The 12417-nt window shown below is 46.2% G+C and overlaps 1 protein-coding gene across 2 annotated transcripts in view; it reads left to right on the plus strand.

Annotated features, from left to right (window-relative positions):
- Positions 1–8326: 8326 nt before the first annotated feature.
- The window catches only part of Tafa2 (TAFA chemokine like family member 2), a 475874-nt gene continuing 471783 nt past the window's right edge, over positions 8327–12417 (plus strand). The window contains exon 1 of one of the 2 annotated variants that reach the window (XR_015624379.1): positions 8327–9787. The gene's annotated coding sequence lies outside the window, so the exon portion shown is untranslated. The remainder of the gene's footprint in view (positions 9788–12417) is intronic. The other variant, NM_001432033.1, reaches the window with a different exon arrangement.

A 12417-nucleotide genomic window follows, 5' to 3' on the forward strand; every position in this document is an offset into this window, starting at 1 on the left:
GCAAATGGATAGAACTAGAAAATATCCTGAGTGAGGTAACTCTCTCTCTCTCTCTCTCTCTCTCTCTCTCTCTTTCTCTCTCTCTCTCACACACACACACACACACACACACACACACACAGACACACACAAAACCACACATGGTATGTATTCACTGATAAGTGGATATTAGCTCCAAAGCTTGGATTACCCAAGATACACTCCACAGACCACATGAAGCTCAAGAAGGAGGACAACCAAAGTGTGGATGCTTCAGTCCTTTTTAAAAGAGGGAACAAAAATATTCATAGGAGGGGCTATGGAGGCAAAGTTTGGAGCAGAGACTGAAGGAATGGCCATTCAGAGCCTGCCCCACCTGGGTATACAACCCATTTATACACAGCCACCAAAACTAGATAATATTGATGAAGCCAAGAAATACATGCTGCCAGGAGCCTGATATAGCTGTCTCCTGAGAGGTTCTGCCAGAGCATGACAAATACAGAGGTGAATGCTTGCAGCCAACCACTGAACTGAGAATGGGGTCCCCATTGGAGGAGTTAGAGAAAGGATTGAAGGAGCTGAAGGGGTTTGCAACCCCATAAGAACAACAATGCCAACCAACCAGAGCTCCCAGAGACTAAACCAGCATCCAAAGAGTACACATGGACAGACCCATGGCTCCGGCTGCGAATGTAGCAGAGATGGCCTTGTTGGGGACCAATGGGAGGAGAGGTCCTTGGTCCTGCCTAGGCTCGATGCTCCATTGTAGGGGAATGTCAGGGCAGGAAGGCGAGAAAGGGTAGGTGGTTGGGTGGGGGAACACCTTCATAGAAGCAGTGGAAGGGGGTGGGATGAGGGTTTATGGATGGGAAACTGGGAAAGGGGATAACATTTGAAATGTAAATAAAAAATGTCCAATAAGAAAAATAAAAGATTCCCAGAAACTACTTGGGGCTCTTACAGGTAGATGGATGTTACTTTTTTGATCCTTAGGATGGAGGCTTAAAGTCACTGTTAGATTGAGAATAAATACAAACATACATTATCTCCAAACCTTATGAATTGAGATTCTGTTTGCTATCGATCTCTTTGTATGTGCAGCTTTGTTAGCTAAAGTAAAGATGTACACTGCTGTGGAAGTTTCTGGATGTGTCAGGTGATACAGACTCCTGGTGTTTGACTAAGACAGACAGTGGTGTTTTACTGAGGTGACACCCGTGGGAGGGCACGTGATGTTTGGAGAAAGTATAAATAGGACTCAACAGAGAGTGACAGTGGGCTTGCAGAGCTAGCCCTGCAAAGCTTCTTCTGTCTTTGCTCATCTTCGCTTGTTGAGAGAGGTGTGGCAGAAACTTCTGGTGTCCCTGCTGGTCTTGGTTGCTTCCCGCTGGTTCTTGCTGATTTGCCTGAGGCCTGGTGGTTTTTGCTAGATTGTGTCATGGCTGCTGATTCATGTTTGCTGTTCTGACACTACTGAGCTGGACTGCTGGTGTCCTGACAGAGATTGGAATCACCCCAAAGAACTACATCTAAGCAAGTCCACATCCCCAGGTCCCATTCACCACTCTTCCCCTCTTACTTTTGGACAGTGGACTGGAAGAGGCCGTGGAAGCTTTTGAGAACCCTTGTTAGAAGTAGGATTTAAAAAATAATCTAAGCCTACATATATAAATGTGTGTCACTTACCAATACAGGTTCGAATAGGAAATGAGTTATAAAAATTAAGTCTAATACAACAAAATGTGATATGTGTAAAAAATGGAAAAAAACCCCCACAGATATTTGGGAATACATAGGCAAAGGTTGACACAGTAGGTTAGGAGAATTGGAGGTGTTTTTCTAGAGGGATAGCTCTGGTCCCAAGTCTTAACCATTGAATTGGAGCTAATGAGGCAAAAGAGGTGTTGTTTATAGATATAGTATGCTGGTGCCAAGGGTTTATATAAGTTTCCTTGGAAACATGCAATAACATGTAGACATTCTTCCTCTCGTGAACTAAATATGAAGAAGTAAGAAAAGTCTGTGAATTACCAAAGTCAATGATTTCAGGTTAGAATGCACTGCCTTGTAAATGTTGCTTATCTCCATCTTAAAAAACCTTAAAAGCGCTTAAAACTATACACATGCATGCATGTCCATGTGGAGGGATGTGGCCATGAGCGCATGTGTCTGTGGAGGAGAGAAGAGGGAGTTGGATTCTGTGGTGCTTGAGTTAAAAGTAGGTGAGAGCGGCCTGATGCCTGACGAGGGTTCCAGGAACTGAACTTGGGTCTCTTGCAAGAGAACTATGTGCTCTTCGGTAGTGAGCCATCTCTCCAGACACCTGATTTCTAAACTGGAAGGTTTTTTTTTAAACTGGAGTTTTTTTTTTTTTTCCGGAGCTGGGGACCGAACCCAGGGCCTTGCGCTTGCTAGGCAAGAGCTCTACCCCCGAGCTAAATCCCCCGGCACCAGATTTCTAGTTTCACAAATCAGACTCTGAACTTGGGTCCCCTGCAAGGGAACTATGTGCTCTTCGGTAGCGAGCCAACTCTCCAGACACCTGATTTCTAGTTTCACAAATCAGACTCCACTACGCATTCAGATTGTGAATTAATGCCATGGGATTAGTTCAGTGACGGAAAGCTTTGCTCTCCAGAGACGCAAAAAGTTATGGAGACACGTTTTATACTGTCGATGAAAACGTTTAATAACAGCATGAACCCAGGGATGATGTTCTGGATAAACTTCCTGCTCTGATCCGAGACAGGAGCTCTGTGACCTTTAAACTTTTCATAGCCATCTCATAAAACACTCGATTCAGTTCGCTGTGCGAATTAACCTCTGCGATAGCTAGAATGTAAACAAAGCCCCGTTTTCCCCTGTCCAAGGTGCTGTCTGTCCCGAGATGGGGATTTTGCCATTTGAGCCTGGAATGGCTTTAGGAACCCTGTAGTCCAGGAACTGTAACAAACCGGATTCCAGCAGAGACTTGCAAGGTGGTTGGCATTGAGGCTTCTCCTACTAACACTCTCAGAAACCCAAGGCGAGCATAACCTCACAGCAGTAGTCACCGTATGACAAGCATTCACCATATGACACTGACACACATATCACATGCGTGCACTCGGGCTCGTCTTCAGCATTTTGTTGAACCCCTGGAAGGCGTAGTTGCTCTCACCCTCCTTTTTCTGTTCAGCCAGTTCTCAGACAGTGAGAGAGGAGATGTATCGCTGAGTGGCTGTAGGCATTCGAGGAAGCCCAGGTCAGTCCAGACAAACTTCCTACCTGAGTCTGAGCTGAATGCAGATAACCAGTCCACAGAAATGTGGCCCAAATCGGCCACGGGACAATTGTATGATCTCAACAATTTTGCACATCATTTTTTAAATTAAAAAGGTTTATTATTATTATAATAATCATCATCATCATCATTATCATTGTCATTACTATTATTATCTGAATTCCATACCACCCACCTTTCATAAACATTATTATTATTATTATTATTATTATTATTTCTTATTCATTTTATATCCTGCTTACTGTCCCCCTCCAGTTCACCCCCTCACACAATGCTTCCCCATGCTCCCTTCCCTTTCTCTGAGTGGCCGGGTATCCCCTACACCCTGGCACTTCAAGTCTCCATGAACTCAGGCACATCCTCTCCTTTGAAGCCAGACATGGCAGCCCAGCTAGAAGAACACATCCCACGTAGAGATAGCAGCCTTAGGGACAGCCCCCGCTCCAGTTGTTCAGAACCCACAAGAGGACCAAGCTGTATATCTGCTGTATATGTGCGGGGAGGCCCAGGTCCAGCCCATGTTTATTGGTTGGTGGTTCCGTCTCTGAGAGTCCCAAGGGTCCAGGTTAGTTGATTGTGCTGGTCTTCCTGTGCAGTTCCTATCCCTTTAGGGGCTGCATGCGGAGAAGCCCATCTTCTTGTCGTGAAGCCATGCCTGTGTGTCTGACAGGCATGTTAGATACTGTGCTACTTATAGGGAGACTAAAAGTTAGCAACGCGCATGCATGTCACTTCGGAGGACATGGAGTGAATTTTATGCCTCCTTTTATCTACCTGATTACCTGAAACAATTCTACAAATGCCTAAAGAATATATCTAAAAATTAAACTGGATGTGGTGGTGCATACCTTTAGTCCCAGCACAGGAGAGGCCAGGGCATTGGATCTCTGGGAGTTCAAGGCCAGCCTTGTTTATATATCCGACTGCTCTTCACCCCTGCAAGTGGAACAATTCTCTCAACCGCCAGAAATTAGGTTGAGTGTAGTGGTCCATGGATGCAGTATGGACACTAGAGAGGATGAGGAAGACATCATATCTAAAGCTGGGCTACATAGTCATCATCCTGGGCAACTCGGTAAGCGCTGTATTTTGCTAGAATACAAAGGAAAAAGAGAGATGGGGAATGTGGAGATAAAGGACTTGAGGGAAATATGCAAGGCCCGGGGTTGGTACTTATCAAGCAGTGTTAGAGAAGATGGGGCTGGGGCTGGGACAGCAGGAATAAACTAAGAAAGGCAGGCGGAGAAGAATGGACCGTGTGTCCCTTTATGCATTCGCGGGGAACCCAAATTATATCCATTCTCTTAAATATTATGATGCCTGGACGAACAAACACAGGGGAAACTGGAACCAGCTTTTCTTCCCCCCTTTTCCTGGTTTTCCCCTAAGCAACCCCTCTGCAGTCTTGCCCATGTTTGGTCAGTGGCATTTCAGAACCCCGGGTCCTGATAATCTCAGTGTCCTAGTAACACAGGGCACAGAACATTCCTGTCCTTGGGGGGAGGGCTGGGGTAGGAAGACTCTGTGAATAAAGACGTAAAAAAGCAAAGTTGACGACTGGCTTTTGATTTGGCAGGCCTGGTTTGAATCCCTCCGTCGGCTCATTTCACAGGCGACATCGGCTCAGCTCATCTGTTTTATTGGATGTCGTGAGGATGTGAGATGAGGGGTTGAGCTAACCTATAAACCTGCGACTAGAGACTTGAAGTGCCTCTGAATCTCTACCACAGCCGAGGGGAATGTGCACTGTCGCAGACGATACCGCAAACAGCGTCTGTTCTTAAGTACCAGAAGACACAGCCTTTCTATTTCTAGATATTTACTTATGGGAACTGAAGACATATGTTCACTGAGAGGTTCCCTCAGAGTCGGCCCTAGTGGCTTTGTCATATACCCAACACAGAAATAACACAAGAGGCACACGTCAAATAATGTTTGGTGTTACTCTGGAGAAAGAAGGACGGTCTGACCTGTGGCTGTAGTAACAGGGGTGGGTAATTGTGCTAATGAAGAAGCTGGTGGGGGTGGGGGCGGGGGGACACTCCACAGTATCTGACTTGTAAAATCTGTAGCATGGGCGGCTAACTGCAGCCAGGTGTACTTTAGCAAAGTAGATTTAAAGGCAGAGGGAAGAAACTTTGCAATAGAAACACCTGAAGTTCTCAGAGCGCAGTGAGTTATGATGGGATTGCAGTCCAGTTAGAGTAAGGATTTAGAAAAATTATTAAAAAAAATGTGGTAGAGTTTGGAGGAGGCCCAAAGTTTAACCAGATGGCAGACCATCAGCTCCAGGGTTCTGTTAAAGCAGATGAACGTTTGTCGTCTTGACTTCTGTTTTGGAAGGAATACAAGGGATTTTGTTTCACCGTCATGAGAGTCCTGATCTCAATGCCTTGATCTGAAAGTTAATTTGGATCTATTTGCCTGGAGATTAATGGAGAACACAAAGGTGTTAGGGAATTTCAGCATCATTAGGTGTTGCATGAGGATCTGTGGATGAGGAAGGTCTGTTTTATTTTGCATTTACATATTTATTCTCTGTACTAACTTTTTAATAATGCTTGTAAGAAGACAGTGGGTCAAATTACAAAACATAAGAGAAAATGCCCCACATTCTAGCAGCGGAAATAAATATGATAAATCGATAGGTTTTTATGAAACCACAAAGACCTTTATGAATTAGATACTAGGAAGATGATGGGGAAGGCCAGTGTTTTGAAGTTATGTTGAGCTATTAAAAACTATGACTTCATAAAATCTGTAGGCAAATGGATGGAACTAGAAAGTATCACCCTGAGTGAAGTAACCCAGTCACAAGAGAACACACACGGCATGCACTCACTGATAAGTGGATATTAGCCCAAAAGCTTAGAATACCCAAGATACAATTCACAGACCACATGAAGCTCAAAAAGAAGGAAGACCAAACTGTGGATGCTTCAGCCCATCTTAGAAGGGGGAGCAAAATACTCACAGGAGGAAATACAGGGGGAAAGAGTGGAGCAGGGACTGAAGCAAAGGCCATCCAGAGATTTCCACACCTGGGAACCCATCCCATATACAGCCACTAAACCCAGTCACTATTGCTGATGCCAAAAAGTGCTTGCTGATGGGAGCCTGATATGGATGTCTCCTGAGAGTCTCTGCCAGAGTCCTGCTGATACAGATGAGGATGCTTACAGCTAACCAACAGATTGAGCCTGGGACCCCAATGGAGGAGTTAGAGAAAGGACTGAAGGAGCTGAAGGGGTTTGCAATCTCATCAGAACAACAATGTCAACCAATCACACTAATCCAGAGCTCCCAGGGACAAAACCACCAACCAAAGAGTACACATGGGGGGACCCAGGGCTCCAGCCACATATGTAGCAGAGGATGGCATTGTTTGGCCTCAATAGGAGGAGAAGCCTTTGGTCCTGTGAAGGCTTGTTTCCCCAGTGTAGGGGAATGCCAGGGTGTTGAGGTGTGACTGGGTGGGTGGCAGGGAGAGCATCCTCATAGAAGCAGGGGGAGGGAGCATGAGAGAGAGGGGACCTAGGAAAGGGGATAACATTTGAAATGTAAATACATAAACTATCCAATAAAAATAATTAAAAAAGCAAAAAAGAAGTTATGTTGAAATGGTTTTTCTTTGTAGTGAAGGCTTTAATGTCTTTTTGCTTGAAATCTATGGATGGTCAACAGACAGAAAATTACTGTAAGATTTGCAATGAAACAGTGTCAGTTTATTAAAAAAAAACCTTGTTCTCTTGGGAAATGAGTTACCTTGTAATTGGGATAAAATAAAAATCTTTAATCACATGAGATGCTGGTCCTTTGAAAGAGGTCATTTGGAGGTATGTTCTGAACAATAATTGTCATGCCCTAGAGTGTCTCAAACCTACCAGGTACAGTCAATTAAAGTTGAAAACATCATATTATTTTGTTTTGGGTTCTCACTTGATATTGCTTCAGTTACTTCCAATTAAAAAATAAATGATTGCCTTTCTTTAAGACTATACAAAATACAATGATCAAGTTAGAATAAAATAAGTACAAAAAATTAAAAATGAGTGGGAAGTGTTTAATCATAAACTTAATACATATTTTATTATTAAGAAAACACAAATGTCTAAGATGTACCTCCCACTAAATAATAACATTCCCAAACTCTAAATAGCAAAATTACAGGTATACCTAGCTTAATAGTGACTGATGTAACAAAACTTCTTAATAAAATTTGCAGGAACGCTTTATTAAAATAGCCCTTACGACTTAATTTAATTATCTGAAACCCTTTAGATAGAAAATATGGCTAAATTACTAAGGTTACTAAATTAATAAAGTTACTAGCCAAAACCTATTCCCTAGTTCTTAGTAACTATGGTAATATGTGGTAGTTTATAGAGGGCAGAAAGAATTATGCTAATCTTTCAAAGACTTCGGGCTATGAAAACACAAAAACTTAGACCTGGGAAGAATTTAGCCAGCTTGAGATATTACCCAAGCTGAACAAGAGGAGTCAACTAGAAAGACCCCTGAGAAAGGATTGGGTAAGGGTTCCAGAGTGGGCATTTTCTCGTGCTGTGTCTAAGTCTTTTCATATTTTCTCATTTTCCCTACTATCCTAAACGCTAGCATGAAGTCTTTTCATTCATAAGCACGATCAAAATGAGCTGAGCTGATGAAGGCCTATCTTATGTACACTGCTTAAACCAAGACCCAATTAAGCCAGACCTTAAGCACACGCATGACCTCCTAGGATCCTGCTACGGCATTTCTGTAAAGTCAGGATACTCCTTTCGTAATGAATATGCTATCATGGGATTGTATTAAAAAACCCAGACCTTTGAATACGTCAGAATTTGTTAGTTGTAGAAACGCAAAATTCTCTGAAATCGGGTAGTATTTTCTTTTTTATTTTGTGGAAAAATTGAAAATCCTGGTGACAGCCGGCAAAGCGTTCTAACCCAGATTTCCCGCTAGAGGGAGACACAGTCCAGCATTTGTAGCATTTGCGGTCGTCTTTTACTTTTTTTTTTTTCCTGCAGGGAAGGTGGTTTGCTCTCAGCATCTGCAGCCACTGCTGACAGAATTGGGAGGGAGACGGAGGGAGTCAGAGCCTCCCGGTCCAGCCATCCCATTTTACTGCTCAACTCAGCCTGGAGTGTCAGAACCCATCTCTGCCAGCCTTCTCTGTGTTTTGTACAGTGGGGCCAGTCGCTCCCAAAGGCCAGCCAGCTGAGTAGAACGGGGGTCTAGGGTGGACCATCAGGGTTCTGCCCGTTGGGGGTGACTTTCTAACATTATCTCGAGTGCATTTTAACAGTACAACGCTTGTGGTGGGACTCAGAGAGGGGAATGCTTTGATTGCTTCTTTTTAAAATTTGGCTTCTTTTTCTTCTGGTGATCTGGATTTGTTTCCTCGGGGCCCCTCCCCTTGTTCTGTTCTTTCTCACTCCCGCCTTTGGCGAAGTGACACAGGCGACACCTGCTCGCTTGTGTCTGCAGTTGGAACTCGCACCTCCACGGTGGTGAAGGTGCCGGCGCGCTCGTGACTGGGGGACAGCAGAGGGTTCCCTCCCTTGGAGCACACGATGCCTAGAGTGGCGGCCGGTGGGCTGCGAGAGGCTGGACCGGCTGCTCTTGAAGGCGAGATCAAGGGGCTGCAGCTGGCCAGGAGTTGCTGCTAAGTGGACGCGACCCGACGGCGCCCAGGTGTCAGGGAGGGCACCCGTGGGACCCGAGTGCGAGCTGCGGGGACGCAGGCTTCTCACGGGGAGGACATCGGCTGAGCGCACAGCCCGCGAGCCTGCTCAGAACCTGTCCATACCGGAGCCTGCAGACCTAGGACAGCCGGGGAACTCGAGGAGTGCTCGGCGGAGGCTGCTCTGCTGAAGGTGAATCACCGCGTCCAATTGCCTTTCCCTAGAGAACCCGGGGGAGGGCAGGAGAGGGGGAACGTGTGAGCGCGCGTTTGTGTGCAAGGGAGAGACGACGCGGGGCGAGAGGAAAAGTCCTCGCTCGCCGCTCAAAGCAAACAAATCGGAGATGGAATAAGAGCGGCGGTTGCTGGAGCCCGCCTGGATCCTCGCAGTCGCGGGAGCCGAGCGCACCGCGCGCAGCGCATCGCCGGGGACAGCGGGAGACCGCGGGCGCCGCCGGGGGTTTTGGGGACTTTGGCTCTCCCCCTCGGTCAACAAACCTTCTGATTACTTTGACACTGTGGGATAAAGAGCAGAGCCTAGGGACCGGCCTCGCGCGCTGCATCTTCCTTTGGCTTCGGGGAGGGAGGACCCTGTATGTGAAGACACTGCCGAGCCCCCTTTAGCCTTCGGAGGAGGCGGAACTCACGCGCACGCAGGGCCACACTCGCTCGCCCTCCGCGAGCACACACCGGTGGACTTCAGGTCCCTATGCCCCTGGATGGTGCCAGAGGACCGGCATCTCGGAAGCGATGCAGGAGCGGTGAGGCTGGCGTTGGCCCGCGGAAGCTACAGGACCATCACTAGGTGCTGCCGCCACCGGGACGCCCGGCTGCAGGTAGGTGTGAGCCGCGCCTCGGGAGCCTTCGGGCTTTGGGGACCACAGTAGTCGCACCAGGACCGTGCGCCCCCGCAGCCCTCATGGTTACGTCTCTTCCCTCGGCTATCAACTGGGCCCAGGGCAGAAACCGGCTTGCCCCAGGAGGCCAAGATGAGGGTAGATGCGGTCCTGCATCCTGCATCCTGCCGGGCTTCCCCCTTCCCCGTCCCCGCTCTCGGCAGACCGTGAGGACAGGGGCCGGGAAGAGGGACACAGGGAGGGGGACAGAGCCTTGGCAAGAGGCTTGGGGAGCAGGGTCCACCCTCTCTTATTTCAGAAGGCGTCAGATCATGGGGGTTTAATTGGATCCCTTACCAGTCCAGCCTGGTGAGCACCTGAGACTTTTCATAAGCAGTTGGGGGTCGCAATCAAGGGAGAAATCAGTGAGGACTGATGATCCACGGAAAGGTCTCTTGTCTGGAATGCCTACTTTCTGCCCACTTCTGACTAGTTAATTCCCAGGCCTTTCTGCAGAGGGTGGGCGTTTCCACGAGGCTTTTGACTCCTCCACCTCTAACTATTTCCACAAAGAATCACGTTCATAAGTTCCGGAGCCTCACCCGCTTAAAGGTTTATTTAGTTCTGGGAACAGACTGGTTATGACCGAATGAAACAGCTTTTTGTAAAGGCTACTTCAAGAGAGCTTTCGTTTAAAAGTATCGTTTAATGAACAGCATTCAGGAAAAAAAAAAAGCACAGTTTTGTGTGTGTGTGTGTGTGTGTGTGTGTGTGTGTGTGTGTTGGGGGGAGTGGGGGACACGACTAATGGCTTGTCATTTCTTTCTGAGTAGATGACTTCCACATCTTGCCAGTAGCACAGCTTTCCCCCCCTGCCCACCTGCTTTGCGGTCCCCTCCTTCTTCTAAAAGGCTAGGTGTCTACTGAGAGGTGTTTTCTTCAGGCAATGGATGGTTCTTGAGTATTAGTTGGCAATGCTACGTTTACAGAAAGTGCTTTTGCAAATGCAAAGTTTGAGGTCTGTCCCTCTATTTCTTCTGGAGCTGCGGGCTGAGCCATCCGGTCTCCTCCGGAGGCTGGTCCATGGGCTCTCTAAGAGCCCCGGGGGAGACCATGCTTTTCCTCCTGCTCAATATTCCACTGTGTGACCAGTGTTAAACAATTGCCTGAAGCCTTGGGAATTGAATGTGTAGTTACCACAGTGACCGGCTTCTCCCCATCCTGTGCTTGGTGAGTTCATCTCCTGCCAATAAGATAGAGGATGAACCATCCTCCTTTTGTGATTGTGAAATCTCTCCTTGAATATCAAAGTCCTCTGTGGGTCAAATACAAAGAAACAAAAGCTCATCTCAGTCTCCAAACCTAAGTTTTTTTCCCCCTCTATGAAGAGCATCCTCCTCACCCCACCCCCAAATCACTCAGTGTCCCAGGGCCTTCTCAAGACAGTGTGAATTTCAATGGCTGTCTACTGGCTGGTAATTATCTGGTTCCTGTCTGCCCAGTCAGATTGCTTTAGACATCATCCTTCCTAGGGTTATCAATTAGCACCTTTAAACTGCTCTATTAAGCAAGGTAAGTTAAGACAGTTGAGTAATTAATTCAAGGTTTCCATGTGAAGTAATAAAGGAGATTACTGGAGAAGAAAGATTAAAACTACATTTGATGTTTTAAAGAACCAGAGCATGAGGGATATTGTATTTACCCTTCCTATGTCGCGCATCCGTGCTCAAACTAATGAGTCCTTTACAGTTTCAAAACCGGCACCCGACATCGTACGTTTTCAATAACAGATCAGACGTGTTTGTCTCTTTTCCTAATTCATGCTGTTCTGGACCTCTTCAGTCCACTGTTTGGATCGTGACCTTTTTAGAGGCTTGGTTTTAAAACCACACTGAAGCTGATTTTATTCTAATTTCCCCAATTTCCGGTGCAAACAACTAGATTGCATTGCTTACATGCTTAAGGTTTTGAGAAACACTGTTATTGCCAACAGAGTACTTAGGCATGGGGAGCCTTGTAAGAAGCAGAGTTTTAGTGTTGCTTTATTCAAAATGGCATTCAAAAGACTGATCAAAGACTTATTTTCTTGCCTTGTAAAACAGTGGGTTACTATGCTTTGCTTCTCATTTACATACAGTGGCATTTGATGTATGTTTCTTAAAGAGGAATCAGGAAACCTTTGTGTCAAATTGAATAACTTGCATAATACCAGAGGTGGGTGTGAGGGCTCTGGGTGTGTGCACCCACGTGAGATTCTGAATCGGAAGGGGAACGTTAGTTACTTTAACAATGACAAACTGGACAGAAACGATGTTGCGGACTTGAGTGGACGTGGCTACACTCTTAGACACTACATTATCTGAGTGTTTAGGCTGTAGAGAAAGGTCTATGTTTAGACATAGCCACTTTCCCTTTTTAAAAATTTATAAAGTGCTGAAACTTTTGGGGTAGCGTTTCAGAAAAATTGTTTTTTGTCTCATCAGAAAGATTTAGCAGTCTTGGATTCAATATCTATAACACAGTGCTTTGGTGGCTGTCTTAGATGTCCTTTTCACAGGGAAATGCTCGAAGTGTAGTTTAACGTTGATGGAGTGCCAACTGGATCTTCTGCATTACCCTGTACAGGATGG

This window comes from Rattus norvegicus, chromosome 7, assembly GCF_021556685.1.
Source record: "Rattus norvegicus strain SHRSP/BbbUtx chromosome 7, alternate assembly SHRSP_T2T, whole genome shotgun sequence".
NCBI lineage: Eukaryota > Metazoa > Chordata > Mammalia > Rodentia > Muridae > Rattus > Rattus norvegicus.